Below are 12,967 nucleotides of genomic sequence, written 5' to 3' on the forward strand. Positions count from 1 at the left end.
ATAGCAGCCTTGTGTTTTGAATTGAGCTGTTTACACTATAAGTGAGAGGAAGAAAACATGTTATGTACGTCTATTCCCACAGAGCACATACACAATAAATAATAAATGCTTCCCAGGTTACTGAGGAGTTAATTAGCACACGCTTTATGACACAATGACAGCACATGAGCTGCACATACAGATGTATAAACTGCAGAAATATTGGAAAAATATATAAATAAAAAAGTGAAATTCCCTTAAAATAGTCACGTATTAAAGACCTTGTACTGGTCTGCTCACAGACTTTAAGGTGATTCATGTTCAGCATTTCTTATTCTGTGGTATCAAAATGTGCTTTCCACAAGTCCAGTTTGAAGCAGCTTCTTCATGAAGATAAATTAACTTGTTAGACACTTTCAGATATGAAGCGTTTTAAGTAACATTAAAAACACCTGCTGGTCTAACGTGGTGTAGCTGCGTGTTGATAAGGGAGTGAATCACACATGAACCCTCCTGTCAATCTCGTCTCTGCTGCTGGATTCTTTGGAGGCTGGGTCTCTCTTTTCATCTATCTCTCTGCCACACACTCTCTCTAATCCTCTGGCACCTCACCCACGCATCATGATAAAGAATTTGGTTCAGCGTAGTTATACACAGAAGCTCTAATTTCCTCAAAGACAACATATCCTTTTCCTCTCCTCTGCATCTCCTGCGTTCTCTTGATCTCCTCTCACTCTTCGTGCAAGGCTGTTTTCCAGACATCTGCTTAAAGCCGAGTTCCCCTCCAGCCAGCTTCTAAATCTGACAATATATGCTTTATATACATTTTATGTATTCTGGTTGTGTCTGTCCACCTTTGTCTTCTTCACTTTGACATCTATTTCCTTACAGCACAGCAGGTCTGACTGCTGGCTGTTTCATAACATCACATGCTTCTCTGTTTCCCTCTTGATGCTTGTTATCATGTGTTCACCTTTCTTTGCCTTCCCCCTTTTTTTTTCTCCCTCCGAGCCAGCTGTGTGTCATTAATTAACTTATATCACAGCCTGGCTAATTGCATGACATTCACAAGTTGTTGTCTGGGGAGCACGCTCAGGCAAGTGGAATGGAAGTGCAGTTTTACAAGGACAGATTCACCCTCTCGTTTCCTCTCCTTCATTTTTCTCCTGTCACCCTTTCATATCTCTTTCTTTCACCTGTTCTTCAGGAGGTGGAATTCCCGAGCAAAAGCAGCATTCAAGCCAAACTAGCCGGCGAAAGAAGACAAGAAACATCCCTCATTGGCCAAGAGAAACAGGAAACCTCCCAGCACCTGCCTCAGGAAGTGAAATCAAAGCCGTCTTTGAGATGAGCCAAAAACACTGCTGCTGCCTCACATCCTGCACCTGTGACCGTTTGGCAACATCGACCCTCCTGGTGTCAGATACAAGAAAGCACTCACTGTGACTCAGTAAAAAGGGTCCATTCACATTCGCTAATCATGTTTGCACTGTTACTTACCATTTCTAACCTACGTATGAACACTTTTAATGACCAGAGATGGTCCTGGGGCTCATTGCAGTTAGAATATTGGTGAGATGCGGAAGCACTAGCATGTCTCCTCCTGCTGACAGCCATATTAATGACTAACATACTCTATGGTTCACTCCAAGCCTCCAAGAATTATTACCAGATGAAACAAGAGGGAACCACCTGGGAACCGTGCAGAGCTGAAGCTAATGTGCATGGAGCTGGAGGAGGAAGACATGGAGAGGAAGCCATTGAAAAGGCTTCACTTTAATAGTCTTCTTATGAAAGAATGATATCCGTGCAAGCATCTATCTTCTCTCTTACCACGCATTGCAGGAATATATTTTGTATATCTGGGTACCTTTCCTCTGTGTCTACAATGTGTATCAGTGGTTGTCTTTCTGCAAAATTGTGTGTGCCTGCATGCCAGCCTCCCAGATAATAAAAGCGAAAAGAAGAGCCGATCAGGCCTCACGCAAAATAAACATTCACCATCAAAAGTCTGAGCCACTGTTCCCACTGCTCAATGTTAAAAACAGAAAACACCTGCCTGTATCAAGCTCTTCTGACACACGCTCTAAAATCTGCATAAGTGGTTTTTAGCTCACGGCATAAAGGCTCTTCTGCTACCAAAGCTCTTGTGCTTTAAAGTAGTTTAATGTGAGTCTCTACTGCTGCCGTGGGCTAAAAGCCTTTGTCTACTGCGCTCTTCTATGATGCTTTGCAGCTGTAGGCCTTAGACTACCCGCGATAAGTGGACCAACTCATTAGTTAGTGGACTCCTGGAAGTCCCTACTGGCTGGAGCTGCTTTTTTAAGTAAAATAACTTTTTGGGAGTTAGATGAGGAGAGTAAACCACTTTCATGTACAATACATTTGAGTCTCGGCTGATTGCCTGGCAACCTCCAAGGCTGAAAAATGAAGCCAACGAGGGAAGTGGCAAAACCTGCAGTTTCTCGAGTGGCCACTTGAGGCTGCCTCCAGAAGCGAGTCATTATGCAGAGATACCCATGTTAAAATGCTCAACAATACAGCAGAAAAAAACATGTTTACAGGCTGGTGCAAAAAATGATTTTGGTCTTTATAGCTAATTTCACTGTTTATGGCAACTGTAAGGGGAGTGATTTGTTATATAACTCACATGTTTGCATTTTATTAATGCTAAAAGTTATGCATAATTAAAGGTGTGGCCACTTTGAGTGACAGGCTGGCTGTTAGGTGTCAACATAGTCTATGAGTCAGATCCACGCTTCGCTCCTCCACAGCTCATTCGTCCAAATATGGTTGAGAGTTCTAAATGGGAGTTCAGAAACCAGTGGGTGTTGTCATCATGGCTGTATCCGTCATTTTATACAGTCTATGCTGGCAACTTCAAAGTGATGATGAGATTTCGGGAAGTTACTGCCACCAGCCAAGAACCAGTCCCTTATGTGAATTTGCATTTCCTGCTATAGCGAAGGCATGACCCACCCTACTCTGCCTCCCTCTGCCTCTGACTGGCTTATCCCAATATTCTTACCCTAACCCTAACCAATCTCACTACCCTTTCCTTAACCTAACAAACCCAACTAACCAAGGCAATGAGTAATGGCCAATTAGAAAGAGAGTAGGGTGGGTCATGTCTTCGCTATCCTAGGAGATGCAAACTCACGTCCCTTACATAGCCTTGGTAGAACCAGACCAACTGTCTTCTTTTGCTTCCAGTCTTTATGCTAAGCTAAGCTAAGCAGCTGCTGGTTCCAGCTTTATGTTTAACATATATGAGAGTTACACCAGTCTTCTCATCTAACTGCAAGCAAGTAAAATTGAAAGCACATTTCTCAAACTGTCAAGCTATTCCTTTAAATGAATAAATGTATATATAAAAATATATGAAACAGAGAGAAACATTTGTATATTGCATATAAAGTAGATGCAGGCAAACAATTAATGATTATAGTGGTCAGGATAGCAGTTAGGTAACATGGTGAGCAGGTTACTAATTGAGCAGCTGTTTTCTTTGATAAATTTGTCATTTTTGAATTGAGTACTTGTCTGATTTTTCAAAAATGTTTTCATCTTGTTGTGTGTTTGGTTTGTGTTGTGAATGTATCATCTGTTGTTCTGCTTCCTTTTCAAACAAGTATGGTTAGAAAATGACCCAGGCACATTGTACTGCAGGAGGAGACTTTTTGTATGCGCTGGTACTTTTTCCCTGCTGTGAAAACATGTCACCACAGGAACCCCTTTTTGTAGGTGACATGAATTCAAGCTGACCAGAGCTGTCGTTGTTTGTGAAGAAGCAAGCTACAAGCTGTTTACAGCTACATTTCAAGCCTACAGGGGGTCATTGTTTGATATTCCAAGGAGAGATTTTTGGTTGACTATCACTTTAAAACACTACGTGAATATGTAACGTTATGAGGCCAAACACTCTGTGGGTAATTCCGGGGATAATCAAGTGTCAAACGTTATTCAGCTCCAGGAAAAAACATGATGGTCCCAGAATGTGGAGAAACAAAATCAAACTCAACCATCTTGTTCGCTGCGGTTCCTACCTATCACTGTGCAACGCTTTTCACATCCCACTTGCTGTTCCTCTCTGGTTAAATAACAACCCTCATTATCTGGTGTGCCCCATCTATTATGGTACAAATATAACAAGATCCCAGCCATGATTTCAGCTGAATAACATTTCCTGCCTTTCTGTTTTCACCTCGCTCTAACAATCAAGTTTTCTCTTTGGTCTCTAACTGACGGAGATGGATAAATGAATGACAAGAGAGCATGGCAACAGTACAGGGTTCTTTGAGGAATTACTGTCTATAGCTTATGCAATCTTTATGCATTTCAGTTAATTGAAGGTATATCTATTGCTTTTTATTGCCAATGGTGAATAGATTGTAACAGAACTTAAAAAGTGAGATCTTCCCTGACTCTCTCAGTTGTCTTCAACAGCCTATGGTATTCTATTTCAAGGCTCTGGGACAAATTTTTACCAGAAAATCCAAAGGATATGACGTTATGTGCGCTCCAGAGTCCTTTGCTTCTCTTCAGCTCTCCTAGAGTGCAACAGCAGCTAACATTAGCTTAGAAATAGGGTTAGCTAATGTCAACAAACGACCAGCAACCACTACAACACAGAGTCCACAAAAGGAAAGCTAGTTAGAATCATGGAGCCAATAGTCCCAGTAAAATACGGGATTATTACAGATAGCAGTGTCATTCTAAATGTGACTGTAATTCATTTTCCCGCATTATGTCAACATGATGCTCATCACATTTAGTCTCGTGTTTTGAGTCACTGTTTTGGACAATGCCCAGGTGCTTGCTCACGCCTACTGAGTGCCAGTGTTAGGAGCATTAGGGGTGTAATGATTCATCAGTCTGGATCGATATATTGATTCAATTCAATCAAGTCTTAATCATATTGATTTCGGCAAATATCGTATTGTTATCAAGAGAATCGATATAATATCGTATGCTGATGAAACTGGTGATTTACACCCCTAGCAGCATGCTGACTGCAGTTCAAAGAAATATGTCACCCATAACAATGATTTTCTAAAAGTCACACACAGAATCTTTAAATATTGTCTTTTGTAGCAAAGACTGCTCTGCGGGCAACTTCAATTCACCTGCAACAACAAACAACAAGATCACAAAGACAGACCCACTTATCAACACCCCCTCAGAAAATGATGTTCTTCACATTAATGAATGAAACCACTCCATGGTGACACTACTCCATACAACTTCAGCCCTAAAGAGAAAGGACGGGCTTTTAGTCAGCTCTTATCATAATTATTTGGGGGGAGAGAACAAAAGAGACATCGGCTCATTGGAGGGAGTCCATTGTTCACGGTTTGGGATTTTAAATCTGCCAAGTGAATAATGAAGTAGGAGCCTCAGAGCTGCACGGCGCTCACCTCCTCGGTAAAAACAAACCCACTGGTTGCATGAGGTCGATATTTGCATTGGTGCTATTAGAGCAGATCGTGTTAATACTGTGTTAATACTGTGTGAGACTTCTTCTCAGTCATGATATTCAAACACGTTAATTAAAGTTAATCAGCAACCCAGCAATGATATTTGACCTTTGTTATAAGTTTATGCACAACTGAGAAGCTACAGCCATTAAAAATAGATCAAACGTTGCTCACTAATAGGTGATCTGGACGCTTGTGTGTGTGTGTGTGTGTGTGTGTGTGTGTGTGCGTGTGTGTGCGTTTGAATTAGTGTGTACACAAGCTATTTAAGCAGCAGAACTGACATTTGAGGGAATCAAGGGGAGAATCACACTTTGATCCCATAACAGCACCTCATTACTCACCTCTATGTCCTCACTGGATCAAAAAACAGCATAAACCTGAGCTGTAATCTTTAAACAGGCTGAGCCAAATTGTTCAGGTGCAAGCTATGTAACACTGCTGTAACAGCTGAGTGTAAAAAGTGGGTCACCTGTGATGTCGATTCTGATACAATGGTACTGGTACAATGTCTCTCTGTCTAACTGAGGCTCACTTGATTACCACTAGGGGCCTCTGTGATTCAAACATGTGTTCTCATCCAATTTGAATAAATTGAGGCGCAAATTGAATAGCAAATCCGACCTCATTACCTGTTATCACAAAGCTGCTGCCAGTGTTGAGGAAATAAATCACAAAAGGCTTGAAAAAACACATCCACTGAAAATGAATTTTTATGGTTTCCAAAATTCAATTCTAGTCTTTTTTTTTTCTTTTCTAAAAAAGTAAAAGCCATAATTCATTTGAAAAAAAAAAGATACCACTGCTACAATTACTTTAATGTAATCAGGTGAAGCAACCTGACGAGACGTGGTCATACTGAGTGTGTGTTAAACCTGAGCTGTAATCTTTAAACAGGCTGAGCCAAATTGTTCAGGTGAAAAATGCTGTATACTGTAAAATGTGGATTCTGATACAATGGTTCTAAAAGTGGTACATGTAACTTGAAAAAAGATACCAATTGCTTTGTTTAATGTAATTAGGTACAAAGAGCACTAATTATGAGTGCAGTGCAAACTGTGTTTAATGCCAGTGAAAGAGATATGTAGTCAGTGACAAAGCTTCATTTCTAGTACTGTGTACTAAATGACACTAAACAGAGCAGGCAGACTGTGCTTTGATGATACATAGCTGTCTGCAGCTTTCATTTGAGCTCTGGATTGACTGGGAGTCCCTTAGTGATAGTAATTAGCCAAAGCGGAAATAGCTAATTAAAAACACCAGAGAGGGCCGGCTATACTTTGAAAATTTAATGAACACAACTTTGATGACAAAGTCCAAATAAGAGTTGAGTAAACTTATAAACACCTTTTACAAGATTCCTACAGCTAATGGGAAGTTAGATTTAGGACTTTTCGAGACTTTTTAATGCCACCCGAGGTCAAATTTAGGACCAATTTTATGATAACCAGAGCAGGTGTCCGACACACTTTTAACATTTATCTAAACAGGGAAGGCATTGAGAGTACGCTCTCTCTCACAGGGATGCCTTGATAACACTACATATAAAACAACAGAAGCACACAATACTAAACAACAGAAGGAAATTTACAGGAAACACATTCACACTGCTCCAAGACAGTCAAAAGAGATTAAAATTGATTAAAAGGTATTAGTTTGTTTGAGTTTTACAAGCTTATGCAAATTGTTCCACTTGTGTGGTGCATTGTATTTAAAAGCCAATTTTCCGGTCTCAGTATTAACATGATGATTTTCTAGAACCAAATAGTCGTAGGATGCAGTGCAAATTTGATCTTTAGATTAATAGACATGTAAGAGTAGTTAGTTTTCAGGTAGTTTGCCAAGACATGCTTTGTAAATAAATAGTATGCAGTGCTGTTTTCTTCTCACAGCCAACAATTGCCATCCAATTTTCTCAAACAATAAACAAAGATGTGTTCATAAGCCATCCCCAGTTATAAACCTTAGGGTGGAGTGATAGACTGCATCAAGAGGTTAAGGAGTAGTGGCAGAAGAGTGCATGTAAGTGACAGCAACATAGTAAATAACTGATAGAAAGGTTGACTGAACTATTTGCTTGCTCTAGTCCTGAGTCATACTTTCCTTGTTTCTATAGAAAAATGCCAGTTTTGCTTCTAGGGTAAGGGACAAACATAAAACATGACATGACTCATGGTAGAGATGATGGTAAAGCAAAACTGGGAAATCCCTGAAATTTGTTGGAGCGTTTTCTTGGTGATTTTGTATGTCTCACTCTGCATTTCAGCCAATTCAGCATGTTGAATTGGTGTAGGAAATGGCGGAGCCCATCGGTGAATGAAATCACTGTGATTGGGAGTTTAGCTCAGTGCACAAGAAGAGAAACAGAAGTGAGAAAAGTAAACAAATGGCTAAAAGGGCGGGAGATCGAACATTACATTGGGTAAGATTTTTTTTTTTTTTTTTAGCGACTGAGCTTTATTGCAGAAATGTCTCCTAATGTTTTGTGTTACTGTATTGTACTGTTCATCTTCTGGTTTTCCTTTTTGAATGACAAATACAGAGTACCGCTGCCTGCTGCTATAACGAGTTACTCCTTCTCACGTAGGCACAGAATATACGCAGTGGTTGGCTGTTGGCTGTAGTTGTTACGGTTTGTCCAGGTGCAACTTTTTGGCTGAGACACAGGCAACATGAGGCGATACAACAGTCAGCTTTTGTTGCTGATAGTTCTTTGATGTCGGGTGGGTGTGTCTGGACCTACAGAGAAGGGTGTAATTGCGTTTGCCAAACTGTGGTCTATTTTCTCATTGTTCCTTCAGTTTAGGCTTTTGAGATTACCAAGACAGTTTCAGTTCATCGTCATCTGTGTACTTTAGGGTCGGGGGGTTGAAATGACTCAAAGCAGCAGCTCTTGGGCTGGATCGAGTGCCTACAGGCATCATAACAAAACCTGCAATTGAGAGAGCTTGGCAATTACCCACGATTACAATTATAGTGCTCGCAGGCTAATGTCTGGCACACAGTGGGAGTGAGCTCAGGCCTTAACATTGAAACGGTGTGGGCATCACACCAAACAAAGGCACAGGGAGAGACGGGATGACACAGTGAGGAAGAAAATGAAGAATAACAGACTGAAAAGCAGTGTTCCTCTCTGCGTTCTCCATTTTGTATTCATAGGCAACTGAAAATCTGCATATAATTTACCTGCAAATGGTTTGAACTGATGGTAGGAGTGGCAACACAGCTTTCTGTGAACCATTCCCAAAGTAAACAGGTATTATCTCAAGAGGCAGAGAGTAAAGGAGGGGATGATGCATTTCATTCACGCTACTTCATCGCTCCAGCCTTTTGCTTTTTCATCCAAAGCATAACCACAGGAAAATAAAAAAATAAAAGGTAAATAAACCACAAAGCTACTCTGCTTCACAATAATTGTTGGTAGCACTTCAATAAAACCCCCCAGACTGCTTAAGTTCTCCAAACATCTCTCATTCTTCGAGGAAAACACTTTGCCAGAGCATCTGGTGGGATGTTCACAATATGCCAGCCTTGTGGAAACTGGGGGAAATCAAACAGAGTTGACATCTCACCTCCTATTAATTGGCAGCATACGGAAATTACTGTAGTTAATGAAGTATTCTCAGGAACATTTGGTCTTGTTTTCTTTTTTTAGTCACTGTAAAAATCAACTATTTCCAACTCCAACAACTAATGAGTCTTTTTTCTTTGCTGTATCACAAACCCTTCAAACAGGAAAAGTCACCAAACAAAGAATGCTAAGAGCTTTAGGAACATTAGAGATGAGCATAACCAGGTATCTGTTTATCAAGGATTGATCAAGTGCGAACATTACAACACCTTGAGCGCCAGTCCTCTTTTTATTTCAAAACATACTGAATTTTATGTCTAAAGTAGCTAAACATGCCTTGTTATAGTAACGAAATGTCCATCCAAATTTGTGCGAGGCAATCAAAGGAAAATGTACTTTCACAAGTAAATGAGATAAACTAAAGGCTTCAGTATGCTTCACATTAAGAACTTGTCAGATTGTGAAACAGTATCTGAAACCCCCTTTCAGAGAGACTCGGAGAAGCAGCAATTCTTGTGACTTTCCAAAACAGACAACACAGTGTTCGCAACCACTTTGATCAGCAATTAGCCATGTGTGGTACGTGTACCAAATAATACAGAGATTAAGCCAAAGCATATGAGTGAAGTGAAGAAGTGAGAATTTCTGCCCCTCACTTACAGAGCTCCCCAACTGACTGTAAGGCTACTCCGCTCAAATCGCTCAGCACTCGCTCAGAAAAACAAACAAACAAAAAAAACCAAACTGTGTTGTATTTAAATATTTTTACATTACACCTATATGGTTTCTCAGTTTCATTTTAAAATTACTTTGTAAATTCCCTTGTCAAGCTTGCTGCAGCTCCTTTTTGGCAGAAAATAGTATGTGCGCAATACACAGATGCATTCTGGATCAGGCATGCGTCAAATTCCTGGCGTTAGTGGTACACAGAATTAATTTTGCCTTGGTTCGGGCAGATGACCCAAAAAAAGAAAAGATGATTCGCGGGTGGTAGTTTTATTTCCAGGTTCCGAAAAACTGAAAAAGAACATGCGGGTCAGAACAAGATGGTGGATGGTAAATTTAATGTAACATTTTAATACTCTGACTGCTGACTTTGTGTGTCAGCTTTGTCTTCTGTGCCAGCTGGAACATGACAGCTGCTTCAATCAGGTGCGTTACTAACAGGCACATTAACTGTGGAAATGTGCTGCTAAATATTATGAAAATAAGCCAAAAATATTCATTTAAATTATATTTCCCTGAATTTTTTTTTGTTCTGCAATATACTATTTCAGTTTCACACATATAAAATGTCCCAAAATGATCACTTAAACACACTGCATGACTGAATTACTTTAACAATGCATGGTTATTACAGTTTTTGCAGTTTTGGGTCGCGCTGTGGATCTTCTTGGATCTTTTGTCAGCTGGTTGGGTTGCAGAACTCATTTTCATTAGTGGAGGTCAGGCTTTCTACAGGTATCAGACACTTACATTTTATTTTAAGAACTTCAATATCATTTTAAACCAAATTTAAGATTTTTATATGAATCATATTTTTCTATTAAAGCATTGCAGATAAGTATACAGGTATACATGCAGTCCTGTGCAGAGGTACGTTTTATATAGGAATATGGTTATTTGAGTGAGTTAGGGTAATCCACATTTTGCCAACAGGTAACTGTTGGCAAAAAAGTAAAAAGTAAAAGACAGTATTAGGTTCAGTGGTAGGTTTAATGATTTATAACACCAGAAATGTGCCATTTCACATTAAAAGATGGATAAACTGACATAAAATGTTTGTGGCAATTAAGAACTCACAAATTCAAATTTAGGACTATTTAATGACCTTGAAGGCCTAATTTATAAAAGTGAATTAAGGACATTTTACATTTTTAAAGGACCTGCAGACAATCTGGGGGGTGTAGTATTTTGTGTCACACTCCACTTCAGGAGCTGGTCCGGAAAATCAGACCCACTTTTTAAATAATCCACTCTGCACTTCATCCAAAATCTTTCTGCTCACGCTGCTTACTCACTTGTGCTCCACTCATATTGGTGCCTTTGAGGAAACACTTAAAGTGTATGCTGTAATCTCCCTTTGTACGATTCATTGCGTCTCAGCTTTTGGTATGACAGCAGGCTTTTCGCCCTGCCCTTGAGTGTTGCCATTTGAAACAGGTACAAACACTTCTCCCTTTAGACGTGGGCGGATATGGACGACCTCTTGCAGCTGTGTTTCAGGCACAGATGGGACATGCTCTATCTCAGAAACATGCTGAAAACTGTCTCAAATGTCTTTGTATATCTGGACCACAGTCCAACAGCCCTAAATGTATTTATCATATTGCTTATCTACTGTGCAGTAAAAACATCAATTGCAAGCTAGTATATTTGCAAAGCCACGTTCACCCTAAATATCTTTAATTGCTGAATGTTTGCTCTGCATAGGACATTTGGTTTTGCCTCATTACCATTCATATTTTCTCTTCAGTGTCCCTCATGGCTGGCATGCCTGTAAAAGCTCATCAACATATTACTCTAAACAAAACAGAGTTCCACTCTGCATGCTGTCACTTATCACCAGCACTGTCCGGTAACATGGCCAACAAGTATCCGCAACACAGAACATGAATGCCTTTGGTGACAGAAGCTGGAAAAGCAACACAAACAAGAAATAAGATGACAGATGTGTTTCCTGTTTCTGCTTGGAAACAACTGTAAATATTGCTGGGGATAAAGCCAAAATTCACTGGCTGCATCCCACCACATGCAACCAAAGAGCAAAGAGCTAGCTAATGCTGTTGCTGGCTTTTCATAGCTGTCTTAAAAAATAGTATCTCTGGAGTGAGCCACAGTGTCAGTGTATGAAGATGGAGTGTGACAACTGTGGACTAACAAAAGAGCTGGGAACCAGCTAGTGCTGTACAGGCCAGGTCATGTGGAAAATAACAACAAAAAATATAAATAATTCAGAAATCTTGCTGCTTTCACCACTGATTGCAAATATATATTATTTTTCCAACAGTTCACTCTCTGGACTTGAACATCAACCTCTGCTCTATTGCTTCTATAAAATAAACTTTAAGAGTGAAAACAATTACAAAATAGCTTCAGTTTGATTATCTGAACCAGCTCCAGCAGAACTACTCTTGAATATGACAACAGCCAATTTCCTGTTGTCCTCCCACATACCCCATCTTAATTGCAGACCAGATCCACCCTGCTTAAAGTTTCAGGACCTCGTAAGCCAACCAAAGTCTCCTTTTATAAAGCTTTCATTAGCCGCTGATTGCTGTCAGTGCCTGCTGGGCTCTGTAGGCTTTGGCCTTCATTAACAAGGCCTGAGTCATACAGTTGACTGTATGAGCCTGTGTGCAGTCTGTTTAGACAGCCAAACATCCCGCTGAAGAAGAGATAAGTATTTATTTGATGTGTTGCTCTATTCTACTCTGCCCCAGTCTGTTTTGTTTTTGTTCAATTCTTCCAAAAAAGCGTAGGCTGCAAGTGTCAAGTGAAATGTCGCTGCAACAAAATCCCCTGACAGCATGTCGTGTGTTTGTCTGATACCAAATGGTGGTTTTGTGCTCTGCCTCATTCCATGGGCGATTATTCTTTGAAAAGAATGATTCACTGCCACGCTGATGACATCTTTGCTTGATGCCCTGCAATCCACTGTGCACTGCCTAGCAGAACTTGTTCATTACTTTACCCTATGCTGTGGTAAGTCTCCATGAAGGCATATGTAAGTGTATTCCCATTTCACATTCACTCATGCATAAAACAGAGACAGAGCACCAAGTTGGTCATTAACAGAGAGGAATCTGTACTCTACATGGGTACTTTATCAGCTCTGAAAGAATAATTCCAGGCACATTCTTTTGCTAATGAAATTTCTGCTGTAACCTGTCGTCACAAGGTTCATGTATATGTAATTACATTTAACCAGTATTTAAAC

The 12,967-nt window shown here is 40.1% G+C and overlaps 1 protein-coding gene and 1 long non-coding RNA gene across 7 annotated transcripts in view; one reads left to right on the forward strand and one right to left on the reverse strand.

Annotated features, from left to right (window-relative positions):
* LOC125891727 (uncharacterized) overlaps positions 1-1,288 on the forward strand; it is a 30,721-nt gene extending 29,433 nt beyond the window's left edge. The window contains exon 3 of the long non-coding RNA XR_007449654.1: positions 1,187-1,288. This is a non-coding gene — a long non-coding RNA (uncharacterized LOC125891727). The remainder of the gene's footprint in view (positions 1-1,186) is intronic.
* kazna (kazrin, periplakin interacting protein a) overlaps positions 1-12,967 on the reverse strand; it is a 167,101-nt gene that overhangs the window by 20,622 nt on the left and 133,512 nt on the right. The gene's annotated exons all lie outside the window — the stretch shown is intronic.

The sequence above is a fragment of the Epinephelus fuscoguttatus genome, linkage group LG7 (genome assembly GCF_011397635.1).
Source record: "Epinephelus fuscoguttatus linkage group LG7, E.fuscoguttatus.final_Chr_v1".
NCBI classification, from domain to species: Eukaryota; Metazoa; Chordata; class Actinopteri; order Perciformes; family Serranidae; genus Epinephelus; species Epinephelus fuscoguttatus.